Source organism: Crotalus tigris, unplaced genomic scaffold, assembly GCF_016545835.1.
Source record: "Crotalus tigris isolate CLP2741 ecotype Arizona unplaced genomic scaffold, ASM1654583v1 scf7180000017592.2434428, whole genome shotgun sequence".
NCBI lineage: Eukaryota > Metazoa > Chordata > Lepidosauria > Squamata > Viperidae > Crotalus > Crotalus tigris.
The window spans coordinates 1,236,698-1,254,825 of record NW_024096498.1 but is presented as its reverse complement, the minus strand read 5'-3'; positions in this window follow the sequence as shown (position 1 = coordinate 1,254,825).

Genomic DNA, 18,128 nt, shown 5'->3' with positions numbered 1-18,128 from the left:
ATTACCTATGAAGTAATATTTTACGCATTGTGTATTCGTTAAAATTCTTGCAATAAAATATCACACTTCAGCCCAGATAACGTATTAATGTTATTAGTAATGTCTTAGTAGGTAATGTATTCCAGTACTGTAGAGGGTCTTTTCTTTCAAGCAACCCATGCTATAAAGGCCACACACTTCAAGAAAGCTCTAGCATTAAAGTGGGTCGTTGGAATTTACTGGGTTCTGGTTATGTAAAATAAGATGTTTTAGTCCTTTTTTAATATAGTAAACTTTTAAATCTACTTTCCATCAGGTTATGTCTGGCTTTCTGCTTCCTCTTTCCTATGATGTTTGTTATGTGATCTTGATTAGGTTATCATCAGTAGCAGCTGCTATGGAGTTAATCACAGCTCCAAGTCACCACATTAGCTAAAATAGCCAAGCACAGCACTCTTCAGATGCATGCACTATAACAAAACTTGATGAGGAAGATTAAATCTGTAATCCAACACATTCTGATCAAAATACACATTTCAGAAATGACCATTAAAGCTCCAGGTGAGTTGGATTTGAACCATTCTGAATGAGCATTTCCCCAAATAATCCTTTGAGAAAGTACCTGCAGCTGCCACATGTCCATCTGATGTCAAGGTAAAGCTGCTATTGATCTCCCTTTTGAGCTAATTTTAATATCTAAAATCCTTAAAACATCGCTCTGTGAATAGGCTTTGTTTATACTGATTCTAATGGCCTTGCTGGCTTGAAATTTATAAACCAGATAGAGCATGTGATTGACAGAATAGACAGGTAAATAATAATTTGGAGGCACTAGATAGATTTTTGATCTGTGCAAATGAAACAATAAATGGACTGATTAAAACTTCAGCATGGTTACTGAGCAGGGAAGATTTAACTTTCAATCATATCAGCTATGGCAAGGAGGATTATTACCTGAAGAATATTACCTGTGTACCATACCTTCATTTATTTCTTCATCTCTACCATTTCTTAAAGACATAAATTAATTTGAATCCTTTTAGTGGTAGAACTCTTATTTCTGCAACTGATCAGAACTTTGTGTTTTGTTACTGAAACCCAGCTGAGTAATTCATTGTTTAAACCACTATATTTGCCTCTCTTCTTCTAATCTCAGGTAACTTTAGCATTCTGTCTTAGTTCAAATTGTTTCCAGATTAAACAAATAACATTCCAAGGACCCTCGGCAGACAGATCTACCCATAATTATAATCAGCCAGAGTTCCAGAAACTCTTTTGTTTATAAAACTTTTCAAATTCTGTATTTTACAAAATATATTATGTCAAATGAAATTTAATCTGGCCTTCTCTTTCTGGCAAAGAATACAATTTGCAGGTGCTTCCAAATGAGCTTTAAGATTACAGTAAGCCAAGAAAAATGTAATTTTGGTGGTATTTCTATTGTAATTTAGCACTCATTTAAAGAGTCCTGGAAGCTGTTTCTTACAGACATACTTTAAATGCAAATTAATCTAGATGACTGTTTTGAGATTCTTGATATATATGAGCAGCAACTTGAGACCTTTACTATTTATAATAAATCATTTCCTTTTCAATCAATTCCTCATGTTTCTCCAATGTTATAATATCCTTTCTTTTGCTAAAAGAACATGGGAATTCTGGCTGGCTGGCAAGGAGTTAAGCTGTTAGCCATTTGGTGAAAAGATCATCCAGCAATGTCACTGCCAAAATTCTAAATAAGTCACAAAATCATTCATGTTCAGAAAAATAATCCCCATGAATTGATACTTAATGGGACACATATTTTCCCTTATCTTCTAATTTCTTCAGCACTACCTGCTTTCTTTTGTGGCTTTTGTATAATTTCTGAAATCTATATTGCTAAATTGTTTCATTATCACCATATATTCAAACTATGTGTATATTATGAACGCAAATCTATTCATTCTGGTTCCTTTTGTGAACATGTAACTAAATGCTCTTGAGAAAATAAAACCCATTGACTAAGCCCAGTATTGCTGGCCAGGGAATGCTGGGAATTGAAGTCCAAACCCCTTAGAGTTGCCAAGGTTGAGAAATACTGGCTAAGCCTACAAGAATGGGAGAGGGACATCAGCTAGTTTTTTTAACAGCTGTGTGCCAATGACTAAGTTCCAATCTGAAATTGAAGTTTGATTTATATTATTACAATAAATCCTTTAATGGACTAATAGGCAGAAGAGATGTCCATTAAAACAGAAACTCTGTTAACATATAGTCTTTCAATCCTGTTCAAAATAACTGGAGCTCAATCCCTGAGTCCAGTTTTTCTTTTAGCAATATAACCTCTGTGTGAATATAATTTCAGCTCATTTCTTCCCATGTAACCTATCATCAGACCTGGCCAGCATTCAAGTGTACAGACTGATTCCTTGATCCCTTAGTCCCCACCTTATAAGTCCCTCAGGTTTGAAAGATTGAATCCCACCAGATACTCCAGAAGTTGAAGGCATTATAAGCTACTGAGAAGTTCAGAAAACCAATAGAATTATATTCTGCTGCTCCCTAACCCTCACCTACTCTCCTATCCTCTGCCCTGCAGCCAGTATAGGTCACTAAGATGATAAAACAGTTTCTGTATTATTTCTTGGCCGGAAACCAAGATAAAACAGATCCAGAAAATCACTTATCATTCATATGTCATGGTTCCGACTAATGAAACACTTCAAAGAACTTCCAAGCATTTATTAAAGCCTTTATTAACAGTGTTACAAATTGACGGCACATCATGGAGGTTTATGCCAGAGTCTGAATTCCTCTTGCTGGCATCTAACTTTTCTTGCTAAACCCCTCCCTTATCTTGCAGTCACAAGTCACATCTTCCAATTAGCCCAGAGGGCAGAAATTCACTTCTGTTCCTTTTCCCCTGGCTTTTGTTATTTACCTCCCTTTTCTCTGTCATCTGAATTAACTCTAAAAATACCAGACAGTTCTGCATATTTTGTCAAAGCAAGAATATTCAATATTAGCAGCGTTGACATCATATTTGAAAGTAAACAGCCACTTTTTTAATCACTTTCCCCAAAAATAGAACATTTGAGGCTGGACTAAAATTGTACAGTTTATCTGAATCAAAGGAGAAAGATGGAACATGTGGAGGTTTTGATCACCACCCTTAACCAGGGGGGCAGTCACACTCTGGGTAATTTAATCAGCCAGAAGTAGCACAGAATAGCCACACAGACTGTGGCTATCAGCTCTTTACCCACCCAAATTACATTTTGAAATCTATAAGCTCAAGGTTCATAGGAACCACATAATAGGTTTCCTTAGTCACACCTGTCATCTTATGGAGCAGCCTTCCCCCAGAGGTGTGGATAGCCCTCACTCTGTTGGTATCTTGTAAACGGACTAAAGCAGTTTTGTTCCAGAAAACATTTAGCCCTTGAGGTAGTTTCCTTTACTTTTTAAGGTGCTTTTGATATTTATTAATGGATTTTAATTATACTTCTTTAATTGTTTTAAACAATTTCTTTAAATTTGCAGATTCTATTAAAATTGGAGATGCTGTTAACTAGGTAAGTAATTATATCAGAATCTGAAATGGTAGGCTAGCAACCTTTGGGTTGCTCCTACTGCTGCTAGGTAAGGTCTTCAAGTGGACCTTCACATGGATTATTCCATATACATCTGATACCTGTGGGTCCTTGGTGCTCTCAGAGCTTGAATATTTTCTTGCAGATGTTTCATTACCCAACTAGACGACAACATCCAAGCACTCAGAGAACACAAAAGATCCCACAGTTCAATCCTGAGCTACAAATATTCTCTTCTATCTACCTTGATCCATCTTGAGTTATGCAAACCTATTTTTCTCCATCTCTCTTAGATTCCTTGTAAACTAAAAGGCTGACTGGCTCCTAAATATTAAAGGGGGTACATGCCTGAAAAAGTAAAAAGCTGCAGCATCAAAAAGAAACACACAGAGAGAAGTTGGTTGCTTACTATTTGTCTCCATTGAAAAAGCTCTTATCTTTATATCTATTCAGGGACAGATGGAGTTGCTTTAATATATTCTCATCTGTGTTTCAATGGATTGGCAAAACATCATCCATGGCCAAACTTTTCTCAAAAATATTTTCTTAAGAGACTGTTCTTTCTCAAAATGTTCATCCATTTCGTCAGTCATTGATACATTTTTGTTCCACTTTCCAATCCAGCCCTTCACCTAGATCAGTGGTTCTCAACCTGTGGATCGGGACCCCATTTGGGGTCAAACGACCATTTCACAGGGGTCGCCAAACAACGCAGTCCGCCATTTTTTCCCCCTTTTCCTTAGCTGTGCTACTCCCTTTTATTCTATTGGCTTTTGAAAGCCAATAGAATAGACTCTCTTGAATAGAGTCTAATTCTATTGGTTTTCAAAAGCCAATAGGAATTATCCAGGCTGTCTCTGCCCTGCTGAGCCCACCAAAAGTCCCATTTTGCAAATGGTGCTGCACCAGTTGAGTAGTCCTCGACTTACGACCAGTTGAGTAGTCCTCGACTTACAACCGATTGGGGGTCGCAGCATTAAAAAGGTTGAGAACCAGTGACCTAGATCCCGAAGATAGTTCCCTGGATTGATTAAAACATATATGTAAAACTCTCAGGGCTGAATTAGAAAGTGCACAGGAAACCACATTTTAAAATAAAAAATAGGGGGAAAATTAAATGAAAGAAGTAATGCAACAAAAGGATGTTAGCAGTATGCTAATAAAATCCTTCCCCTCAAAAAATCAAATCAATTTGCAAAGTTGATATTATAAGTCTTAGATGTGATAAATTATGTGATTACCTAATTTATTATTTATTTAATGTATTTCTATTCTACTTTTCAGGCCACATATCCCATGACAGCACAGAAAAACAATATAAAGCACATAGTGTAGCATATAATAAACAGAAGCCAACACTGCAAATAACATCAAAAGTTAATAACCACACGGGAATCTACACTAGGAGTCTCCATATGGAGGGAAATAAATCAGGTTTAGTATAGTAACATTGGCTGAAATAGTAATCTACAAAGTAAAAATCATAATATTGCAACCAAGCTATTACATCTGGCTTTTAAATTATATTTTATCTGGAGACTTGCTTTTCCTTTTCCTTTATCTCTTTTATATTTTTTGGATTATTACTTTAAATTGAATAAATTTCACAAACTAAACTGAATCAAGTTATTACAAGTACTTTTTAAACTTGTTTATATCAAAGATATGTATTTGTTTCATGGTATGCCATCCATTTGGCTTTGGAAAGGCTCATTCAGTCAAGTCAGTAGCTTCCTAGTCATGTTTAGCATAAAATGAGTTGTCACTAGCTTTGTTCAGTATAATTTCTTCTTTGTTTCTTGTTTATATATTAATCTCATTACAAATTAAATTAAAAAGGAGGAAAGCTTTTTCCAATTTGCACATTAACTATATTAACTTAAAATGAAGATTTCTCAAAAGTAATCATCAAGATTGTTTTTAAAAATGTTGAAAGAGAACTGCATATGGGGAGTTCCCAAAAAAATATGGATTAATTAATGGATTAACCAAAAATAGCCTTTCCATTTCATCCTTTTTATGAGGCTTCAGCTCTAGTACTCTAATCAGATAATGTGCCAAAATGTTATGGGTTATATTTATTGATTACTTGGCCCATTAATTTATATTTTGAAGTTGATTGCAAGACAATACTATGTGTTCTTATTTTGTTACTTTTAGTTTTTTAACAGCCTCATTAAATTTTAAAAAGAGATGGGTCTATAAATAATTTTGCAACAACAAAACATGACTGATTTTTCTGGGCTCAGTTTGTAAATAATGAACTGCCTGTTATTTTTCTTCTATCAATATGTTTAAGCAACCAGTTCATTCATCTAAAAAGTTGGTCCCTCATCCATAAAAACTCATAAAATAATATATTTTAATAATATGCAGTATGCAGCATCTAATGCATTCCACACTTGCCTTAACGGTAGCAATATAGAATACTTTCCAGTTCCATGATGGAAGTATTTTACCTTTATAAAAAATATGGGGAAGGTTTTTCTATGCTCTGCATTCATGCATTGCCAGCTGGCTGATAAATCCAGTAACTATAGTTCAGTATAGAGAGCATCATGTTGGAGATGCCGAAGGAAGTTTGATTTAAGCCATTATTTTATTCTGCCAGGCACTTTGAGTCTATCTGCCAAATGACAATGACTCGGAACAGAACAGAATAGAATAACAAGAATTGGAAGGGACCTTGAAGGTCTTTTAGTCCAGGGCTTTTCAACCAGTGGTATGCATACCACAGGTGGTACATTGGCACCTGGCAGGTGGTACGCGACCCTGCCTAGCCTATGCAAGAGTAGCGGGGAGAGGGAATGAATTAAAGTGGCACAGTGTAGGACTTGCTGTGAGAGAGACATCAGGAGCTGCTGGGGTGACAAACGCCCCAGGACTGGCACTTCCGGCACACCCGGAAGAGAAAGGAGGAGGAGGGCGGAGACAGGAAGGGATATAAAAGAAGGCAGTTTTGGCGGGAGAGGGAGAGGGAAAAAAGATGTCGGAGAAAGAGTCAGAAGAGAAAGGGCTTTTCTCAGAGAAGCGGTAGAGAGAGAGAGGAAAGGCTTTTGGGGGGAAGTGTGTGTGTGTGAGGTAGAAGGGAAAGGCTTTTGGGGGGGAGCGTGTGTGTCAGGCAGAGAGGAAAGGCTTTTGGGGGAAAATGTGTGTGTGTGTGAGGCAGAGAGGAAAGGCTTTTGGGGAGGTCTGTGTGTATGAGAGGCAGAGAGGAAAGGCTTTTGGGGGAAGTGTGTGTGAGAGAGAGGCAGAGAGGAAAGGCTTTTGGGGGAAGTGTGTATGTGTGAGAGAGGCAGAGAGGAAAGGCTTTTGGGGAGGTGTGTGAGGCAGAGCGGGAAGGCTTTTGGGGGGAAGTGCGAGAGAGAGAGAGAGAGAGTGAGGGGCTTTTGCAAGTGAAGGGTGAGAATGAGAGAGGAGAGGGGGTAGTAGTGCATATTAATAAATATATTAATTCATCATACATTTGACAGTGCAAAGGGAAAGTGATTCAGCAAAGGAACTGCCACCAAAGAAATTAACACCTATACTTTTTTCCCTTTTTTCCAGTTTGTAACATTTTATTAGATTATAGCATAAAATACAAAAATACAAAAACAAATAGTAGACACAGTGGGGAGGAAAAAGGAGAAAAAAGGAGGGGGAGAAGGGAAAAAGAAAAGAAAAGGCATTGCCTTTTCTGAGTTCCACTGTTGCAGTAGGAAGGAAGCATTAACATTGAACCTCAACTTTTTACTTTTCCATAATATTATAAACTAGCCATTTCTATAACAACAAATTAATCTAACCAGTAAAACCCAAAATCCCCCCATTTTTTTTAGTCATCAAGTTTTTGACACCTTGCTAAGCACTGGTGGTATTCAAATATTGTCATGTCCTAAAATTGGTACAATCTATGAAAAGGTTGGAAAGTCCTGTTTTAGTCCACCTCCCTGCTCAAGGATGAGACCCTATACCAGGGGTAGGCAACCTTGGCTCTTTTATGACTTGTGGACTTCAACTCTCAGAATTCCTGAGCCAGCCAAGCAGTTGAAGTCCACGAGTCATAAAAGAGCCAAGGTTGCCTACCCCTGTCCTATACCATTCTAGACAAGTGACTCTCCAGTCTCTTCTTAAAAACTTCCAGTGATGGAAGACCTAGAAGGCTGTATTTGAAGTTATGCAAAATCATTATTCTCGTTTTATTGCAGAATCTTGTTTGAAGAGAGGTGGTTTGGGTCAAATATAATCAAGATGTTATAAATGGTTGCTTTTGAAAGAGATCCATATTTTTGCTGAAATTAATCTAAAATAACTTGAGAGGTATTTAAAAGTTTGTAGTTTTCAAATATTAGGGCTAAATATAAGTCCATAACAATCATTAGAATTTTTTTGTGGTAAAGTATTTTCTTCCAATGTTCTTACAGCAAATTACAGGGGAGTTTTTTTAATTATTTTTTTAGAAGCATCTACAACATTTCAAGACTCCTTTTGTTGTCAAATAAAATTAAAAGCAGGCACTAATATTGTAAAACCCCACAATTTTATATTTTAAGACAAACCTCTATTTTATCTTAGATTAGTAATCCATAGTAATTTTTCCTTCCAATATGTAAACAATAGCAACAACAACAACAAATCAGCAACAGGATCTTAGCTCTATATATTTTACAACAGTGTTTCTCAACCTTAGCAACTTTAAGATTGGTGTACTTCAACTCTCAGAATTCCCACTGCTGGCTAGGAAATTCTGGAAGTCGAAGTTCAACCATCATGCCATTGTGTCCTTTTCTACGCCTGAAATAGAAAGAAAAAAAAATGCAATGGCACATCTAACTGGGAAGAAACAGGTCACAATTTTATTATTGCTATTGGGATTTACATGGAACCAACAGGAAGTTGTCAAAAAGAACTATTATCGCAACAAATGCTTAGACATCCTCTCTACTTGCCAGTCCTGGAGAAAAACTTGGTGGTTATTAAGAGTCAGCGCCGACTTAATCAATCAATCATCCTGCCAGTCATAAGATTCACAATTGTGTACTTGCAGATATACAAACTGAGGATGGCTGAATCTATATGGCAACAGCCATTTTATAGCCCTCCTACCTCCTATGAGAGTTGGGAAGCTACTTCTTGCCTTTTCTTAAAATGCAATGAAGAGAGTAAGAAAAAAATCCACAATGACATAGCCTAGGATCTGTGCCTCTACAGACATTGTCAAGAAAAGTGTTTACCCATTCTCCACCTGGTGGTTTATTACCCCCAGGGCCTTTTTTCTCAAAGAACGCCCAGAACGGAGTTCCGGCACCTTTTTTGGATGGTGAACCTTGTAGGGTAGGCAAGACGGGTTGTATGATATGTGTGAGTTCCAGCATTTTTTATTTTTTTTTTAGAAAAAAAGCACTGATTACCCTCATCCTTTTGGGGCTCATTGGATGGATAAAATCCAAAATAGCCTTAAAGACATAGTGACAGTAAAAGTGCAAGGCGTCTCTAAGATTTCATCTTGATCTTAAGAAAATTAATCCCTATTTTTGATACCCATGATAAAGCTATATATATGAAATGGACCCATGTAGGTTTGGAAAGTGGGCTTTGTATAAGCCAGTTATCCAGCCTAAGTCAAAATGGCCACAGAAGGCTGTGCCTGAACAGCTTAAAAGGCCCATGTCATTAACCATCTTGATTAGTGAAATGTGCTTGATTGTGGCCATAGTCACAAGAGAAGTAAAACAGTTCTTTAACACTAGAGAAGTTAAAGTTGACTTGAAGCTAGACCAGCTGTGGGCTGAAAGTTAAACAACATTTTAAGAGTATTATAAAAATATCATTAGGGCATATTCCTAAGGTGGGGAGAGAACATGAGGATGAAACTGGGATGTTGATGTAATTGGTGCCTCTTTGATGGCTGCACCTAGGCTGATCATGGAATTTTGTCCAGGAGAAAAATAATGTAAATTATTTATGCTCTGCTCATTATCTTTTATATATCTGATGCTCGCAGTTGATTAGGCCTCTTGAGTGCCATCTGTTGGCAAAAAGATTGATTATAGACTGTATGCATTAAATAAAGCAAGCAAACAAGCATATGGATAAATGAACAGTGTTCTCTATAATTCTACTCATACATAGTTTTCCATATGTCTTGTTATAATCATCAATGAAATGTTAAATAAGACTTTGAATCATCTCAACTCTAATTATGGCTAGCATAGTTCCTGGCACAAAGTGAAGAATTTATCTTATACAAAAACAAACGTTTATTTTTTTGAGGAAAGAACTGTATATGTATTCTCAGCAAGAGAAATGTTTGTAGCTGCAGTCAGGCCTGAATTCTTTACAGCAATGTTAAATCCAACAATGTAGAAAACGGAATGTGATTCTCCCTCCTGCACCCGAACCCCCGTCTGGCATCTTGAAAAGCAATATTTCAATCTGTCTTTCAGATATTTTGTAGCTGAATGCTATGCAAGTCAGTTAGAACCACAACATTAATTTTTCATAGAGTTGAGAATTTGATCTTTTTCCCCTGCTTCCATCATTTGTCTATTGACACATTTAAATCATTTAATGGCTATAGCAGAAGCAGCAGCAGCTGAATCCAGGTCCACAATGCCCAGAATGTTGAAAACGTGATTCATTTAACTTTTTAAATATAAGATCTTATGTCTACTTAAAGGAGATCAGTAGGAAAGGAAGGAAATCTTCTGTTTCCAGCTAAGGTTGTCCCTATCACTGAGGTGTCTATAGAGTATGGTCAGAAAAGTCCAGATGACAGCTAAAGTAGTGCAATTGGAGCTCTGTCCTCTTTATGTGCATTACAAAGTAAAAAAATCAGGCAGAGTTTCAGCCATACCATCATGGCTGCCATCTGGACATTTTTTTTAAATCATACTCCATTGATACCCTTGCCTGCCACCCTCATCCTACCTCAGACAGTACTACAGACCAGAATTCAAGAGGGAAATTTTCTATTGGTAATTTAATAAAGTTGGAAGAAGATGCATAAGGTTCTAAAATGGGAAATAAAAACCATCAATAACCTGTGTTATACTGATGGCATTACTCTGATAGCCAAAAATTCAAAGCAAGTAGTAAAAAGCAAGGAGCACAATGAAAAAAATGGGACTAAAATTAAATATAAAGACCAAATTAATGATAAGTACAATAATTGGCCTTAGAATTGACAATGAAAATATCAAAGTGGTGGATAATTTCTACCTTTTAGGATTAACCGTCAACAGTAAAGGGGGCAGCAGCCAAGAAAAATGCCACAAACCACCACTTGGTAGAGTAGCCAGGACGGTCTTGGCATGATGTGTCTATACCTGCAAAATCAGAGTCATGCAGGCAATGGTATCCCCTGTGATACTTTATGAAAGTGAAAGTTGGGTGTTGAAGAAACCATAGGAAGAGTGTTGATGCTTTTAAATCTTAGTTCTGGAGAAAGCCTCAGAGAATACCTTGGACAGTCAAGATATTCAACAAATGGACCATTGAATAAATGAAGCCAGAATTCGCACTAAGAGCACAGATAGCCAGGCTCAGATTATTGTATTTCAGGCAAGTTATGAGACGGTCTGGCTCTCCAGAGAAGCCTCTAATGCTGGGAAATGTAGAAGGAAAGAGAAGAGGTGACCAACAAGAAGGTCATGGATTAAGTTAGAGTACCAATGGATGCACCATTGGAAGACCTGAATACCATGGTGGAGACAATAGCCATGGAGAAAATTTATTTATTTATTTACAAAATTTTATTTATAATACAATTAAAAGAAACATTGGATATAACGTGACATTCCAGTATATACATTCTTATCAAATTATTCCACATTTTACAACTGATTCTTCATCTCTGAGTATACATCTAAATTTTATATACAATACTTAATCTATTTCTCTATTTGCTAACCTAAAGTTACATATATTTCTATCTTAATGCTAGCCTATAATCCCAACTGTCCTCCTCGAATCCCTCCAGCAGTAAAATCTATCCCAGGTTTCGAAATAAACTGATCTACATTTGTCTTTCAATACCATTGTGAGCCTATCCATTTCCGCATATGATAATATTTTATATAGTGTCTCTTCCTCTGTGGGAATTTCTTTGCTCTTCCATTTTTGCACGAACGCTAGCCTAGCTGCAGTCAAGATATGTAACAGCAAATAGATTGTTCCCTTATTGTATTTCTTTTTTTTTTTTATTGAAAAGTTTTACAAAAAATTACAAAATATACCCCAAACCCACCCACCCCACCCCACCTACCCCCTCCCCCACTTCCCAGAGCTGAATACAGGGTAATAAATATAATAATCATAATCTAACTAACATTAACCAACTATATAAATAAATATAATGCGCTTTAACTCTCTTTTAACACAAAGTAAACAATTTAAGAATAAACTTAATCATATAAACAAATTAAAATCCTAATATCTAAACAACACAATATCATAAAATTTCCACTATACTAAACTAATAATAATAATAACAACAACAGTAATAATACTCTAAAATTTACTCATAAAATAAATGGAACTTTTTAGTCCCATATTTATTCTGAATATAATCTATCCATTTTCTCCAAACTGAAATGTATCTTTCTTGTGAGTAATCCTTCAGATAAGCAGAAATCTTAGCCATTTCTGCTAAGTTTGACACTTTAAGCGTTCATTCTTCTATAGTAGGCAAACAATCCTTCTTCCAATATTGCCCTACCAGCAGCCTTGCTGCTGTTATTAAATTCAACAGCAAGTTAATTTTTTTAGCATCAACATCTACTATAATACCCAACAAAAATAGTTGAGGAGTAAACTTTATCTTTCTTTTAAAAATATTCTGAATGTTCCACCAAATTTTAATCCAAAAAGCTTTTACATTTCTACAGGTCCACCAAATATGAAAATAAGTTGCATCCAAACTACCACATCTCCAACATTTGGGCTGCAAGTTAGGATACATACGAGACAACTTTTGGGGATCCAGATGCCACCTATAAAACATTTTATAAAAATTTTCTCTCAAACTTTGAGCTTGAGTAAATTTTACATTTCTAACCCAAATTATCTCCCATGTGTCCAATAGAATCGGCTCTTGAATATTTTGTGCCCGTTTTACCATACAATCTTTAACTAATTCCGTTTCAGAATCCAATTCTATTAAGACATTATAAATTCTCTTTATATGAGCTCGAGTTTGATCTTTAATCTGTTTTATCAAATTCACATCCTCTAGAGTAATACCAATCTTTTGATCTAAACTCCACCTAACTAACAATTGATTATATTGAAACCAAGAGTGTACAATATTTTCTTGCTTCAACTCAGCTAGAGATTTTAATTGTCAGTCCTTCCCTTCCAAACTAAGTAATTCCTTATAAGAAATCCTGTCCAAATTCACTCCTCTAAATACCCCCTCTATCATGTGTCCGGGAATCCCCCAAATTGGAATTTTATAATTTAACCTATAATAATACTTCTTCCAGACAGATCTCCTTGACCTGTTCTTCATATATTACCTGATCTAAAGAAAGTGATATATTTTTTTAATCATTTTATCCTTGGGCCTTAATAATATTTTGTCTAGTTCTGTTGGTTCTATTTTTATACCCCACTCTTTTTTGTCTTTCCTATATCTTGCTTGTAGTTGGAGGCACCCCCACCATTCTAATTCTATCCCTGGTCTTGAAGATTTTTCCTCAATTTTAAAGCCATGGAGAAAATTTATTGATGTGATTGTCAAGAATCAACCCTGATTTGATGATACATAATCAACTGATACATACTCATCAGCTTAATAAAGTAGCATCCAATAGGTAACTGAAGTTTTGACTTTAACCCTCTAAGAAAAGGGAGTTATTGCTGGATAACTGAAAATAATACTATGGCCTAATCCCTGATCTTTATTCATTTCATTCCCTTTTTCAAGATCCAATGCTGGCTCAGATATTTTGCTTCTTGAGGAGAAGAGCTCATCTTTGGGACTACCACTATTTCCATATATTCTATCTCAGAGTTGGACAGACTGGCAACTAAACATTACTAGACAGGAACCTCCAAGAAAAGCAGGAGAAAACCAGCATGAAGATTGGTGCAAAGCAGGCACAAGGGCATATACAGATTTATCCATTTGCCACAACTCTTCATACCCATCTCCATTATTTCCTAATAAATAGAGGTAAGACCATGTGTCTAGAATATTTCATCCAATTCTGGAAACCATGTTTTAGGAAAGACAACGTCTACCTGAGAATGTCCAAAAGAGTGCAACCAATATAGTAATGGTCTGGAAGGAAAAACCTAATAGGAATTGTTAGACGCACTGGATATGTTTAGTCTGGAGAAGAGAAAGTGGATTCTGAATGTTTGAAGAATTTCTTGGCAGTATAAGCATTTAGAAGTGGTAAACTCTCCTTCATTAGAGCTTTATAAACAGAGATAAAATAGACTGAGACTGTTGCATTAAGCCTGAAGGGGTAACCACTTTTCTTCACTGATAGGGAATTGAATTAGACCCATTTCAATTTCATTTCAATTTTTCCCCTTAAAAATTGGAAGAGTGGGGGCACATGGCAGAAACATTTTGGTCCTAACTGCAAAGCTGAAGCTCTTTGCTGATTTTTTTTTTACTTGAACAAGGAGCCCTCCATATACTGTAAAAAAAAAAAAAGATTTCTCAGCCAAATATTGCTAATAATCTGTAGTTTAGATATTGCAAATGATTGATTCCTGGCCCAGCTTGGTCTCATTTTATATTTAACCATGGTTTTTAAAGACTGTACACCGCTCAAAGATTTTTGTAATCATTTTTTAAAATTTAAATTGATGATAGCAAGATTCTGAGGATGGTTGATCCACAAGCTGATTTATAAATATTTAACATAAATAAGCAAATTGATGAAATAGAATTTTCCATTATCTCTAGGCAGAACAAACTTCCCTCTAAATGAAAAAAGGTTGAAAATTCCACTGTGGTCTTCCAGTAACCTAATTAATGATCACATAATCACAATTGAGCCCAAACTTTCTGTTGCTACGTGAAACATTTAAGTGAGTTTTGCCCCATTTTGTGACTTTTCTTGCCATAGTTGTTAAGTGAATCACTGCAATTGTCAAATTTAATAACACAGTTGTTAAGTGTATCTGGTATCCCAGTTGACTTTGCTTGTCAGAAGGTTGCAAAAGGTGATCACATGACCCCAGGACATTGCAGCCATTGTACCTATGAATCAGTTACCAAGCATCTGAATTTTGATCATGTGACCATGGGGATGCTGCAATGGTTGTAAGTGAAAAATAGTCATAAGTTACTTTTTTCAGTCTCATTTTAACTTCGAACAGTCACTAAACAAACTTGTAAGTCGAGGACTACCCATATCCTAGAGCTGATGAAAAAAAATGTTCCATTTTTAATGTAATATTTTTGAAAGATTACTTGGAATGGAGTAACATTCAGATAAATTGAATGAAGACTATTCAAATGAGTTCTTTCTGGAAAAATAAGCAGGAAGTGAAGCAAAGCAAGTATTAGTGCATGTTCTATTTTTTGGCAGTACGTCCAAGCAAACCTAAAACCCAAGCAAATTTTACAAGTAATGGGAATCTATCCAGGTAAGAGAGAGGCCTTCCAGATATTTGGATTGCAATGCCCATCATGCTTCATAGGATCCTTGCTCGATGCAAGCAACAGAGCTGGTTTCAAACGTAAGGAAAGACAGTATTTGCCCATTCCTGATTTAGCTCTATTTGTATACATCTTCTAGGGGTGCACAAATTATATTAAGAAAAGCACAAAGGACAGGCCGTCGCGGTTCATAATGAACATAAGCAGGTGAAACCGCAATTTTCATTAAACAAGTAGCCAAGTCCAGTTCCATCAACTGTCGAATTCAAACAGTTGCTCTTTACCGCCACTGGCCGCAGGGTGGCACTCCTCGAATAGGCAATAAGTATTTCTCAGCTTCGCTCGTTTCTTTTCCTTTTTTTTAAAGGATGCATCCAGTCTCGCTCAACGGAGGGTTTCGAAGGTTGTACGGTATGTCACATTTAGCAATCTACCCAACAACTCCTCGAGTTTCCAATCCCATCGAACCCAAGCCCAGCAGAGAGGTTTCCCCCCCCCCCGCCCATTGTCTCGGAAACGCTTAATGGCTAAACTTAAAAATCGGGAAAACTTTTCTCCAAATCTCAGCCTACTCACGCCCTTCGTACGGGCCACCACAGACCACATTTCTTTCGGCGTCCGCGAATGTGAAGCTAAGCCTCGCCGGGATCTCAGGGGGCGGAAGGCGGGGGGGGGGAGAGGTACGTTGGTTCTACCTTGGGCTGTGGAACAAGCTGAATCCTAAATTTGCATCAAGCCCAGGAGCGCTGGTGGGTTCCGCGGGATCGCGGTAAAGATCGCGCCTCCACGGGCACAGAGTCATTAATGGGCCCAGCGAGACAAACCTCTAGGTACTTTGGAGGGGTGGGTAGCTTGTCCCACTCATGCCCAGCTGAGCCCTCTCGTGGTGGGTGAAGTTTTAAGGCGCTCATTATACTTCCTCCCGGAACCTCGCACACTTTCAGCTTGGGGGAAAAGGCTGAGGGTTGGTTTGTGCGACCCAGCTAACTCATTCGCCCACTCTGCTATCTGTGCCTAGCTTTGCTACTTCTTTCTTCTTTGGAGAAATTAAGCCTGAGTTAATTGTCTCTTTCCCGCCCTTCCACTCGGATCCTCTCGAAGCAACTCTTTTTCGCCTGTTCCTAGGTGTGAAGGACAGTTTAAATGAAAGCGAAAGTGCTTTAGCACTTTTAGTCGGAATTTTGCGTAGCTTTCCCCCCCCCCCCTTGGTTTGTGCATATCTGCAGAGCTTTTCCCCTCCTGGCTGCGACCGGCGCAGCGTGGCCATGAATATCCTCCATGCAGGAAACTTTTGAGGAAAGGATGGGGGGGGGGGGAGAAAACCAAACCCGAGAATCGTGTCAACTACAGTTCCAAAGTCAGCTACTTTCTTGTTCCCATCTGGAAATAATGTGGGATACAAAAGGGAAAAACAGAATCTCTTTCACAAGTCCGGGTTAGTCCAGTGAACAGAAATGGGATAGCAGTGGAGGAGTATTTGTTGTTGCTTTTCAAAGTTCTTCTCATATCTTTACTATGTGGCTCACCATCCTAGAATGAGACAAGGTGGGATTATCAGCATAGTACAGAAAGTGTCACCAAGATTTGCTTCATGCAAAAGTTTACAAACACCTACAATCAGAGATGTGAATGAGACCAATACATGTTTGGAAACCATTAAATAGGTGTGATATAGCATGCAAGAGCCATCAGCTGCCTATGTTTCCTACCTGGGGTACAGAATCTTGGTCTTAGAGTGGTGGAATTCCATGTGTTCATCACCTTCATCTTGTGCATGTTGCCATGTGGCTGCTTGCTCAGATGGACTCTCATGCATGTAAAGGGAACTGTGGTGACTTTATAAGGCGAACATACTATCATACCTGGACTTTAAACAGAGTGGGTGGCTCTAACAGATTAAATTAGGCAATTAAAAGTCCCAGAGCCTCAGTTTGCCAAACGTATTACCCTCCAATGATTCATATTCTCCCATGTTTTGCAGTGAATAGACTGGCTCTCTGGATAAGGGGTAGGTGCTCCAATATCATTTCTTTCTAGCCTGCAACTAAATGTCCAGATGGGCTCACACTTGGGCCCACGAGGCCAAAATATATAATTCTTCAGCAACGCTTATCTTGATTTAACTAATCTTGATGGAGGGAGCATGTAACCATTAAACTAGTAACCACTGATGGATACACACGCTCAGTTGTATATCAGGCTAGATTAATACAAGGAAAAGGAATCGAATGCTTTGTGTTCTTTTCCTGAAGGGGTAATCTTTTCTGTAGTAGGATAACACCCCTGCAAGTTAACTGCAGTTCAAAGGTACCGGAGCTGATAAACCTTACACCGAGGCCGCTCGTTTGTTCTTCCGCCTCCCTCAGTTTTAAGTACACCGTCCACGCCAGTGGGCGGAAGCCGCCTGGTTTCAGCGGTCATTTAAGTTCCCCGAGCGCGGAAGATTTTTCCAGAGACACCGGATCATCCCGAGTCAAGTCGCCTTTCCCCCGTTTCAGCAGAGCAGTTTTGAAGCAGCCCGTCTGACCTAAAGAACGAGCAGAAGCACGCGGCCTGGGGCAGAGTCGTGAGAGAGAGAAGAGCTCTATGGCGCGCGCAAAAGAAACACAGTCGGCGGGAGGGGGGAGCTAAGTTTACATTGTCCTAGCCCACTCCATTACCCCTTAATTGTACCTCTGCCTTCCCCTCCTCCTCCGCGTAATGGCCCGACATGCGCAGCAGTGCCAGCGGCACATTTGCAAACTGACGTCAGCGTGCCCTCCCAGGCCAAAATAGTCCGCTTCTGCTGCAGCTCTAAACTTGGCTAAAGGCCGGTAGTGAGAAGGGATCTCGAGCTACTTCAACAAAAACTTTCTCTCCAGCCTTTCCTGCTCCCTCTTCCCCTCCTTCCTTCCCCTCTTTCCTTCTTCTGAATGGTATTCACATCATATTTCTGTCTCGAAAGGGTGGCCAAGAAGCAAACCCTAACT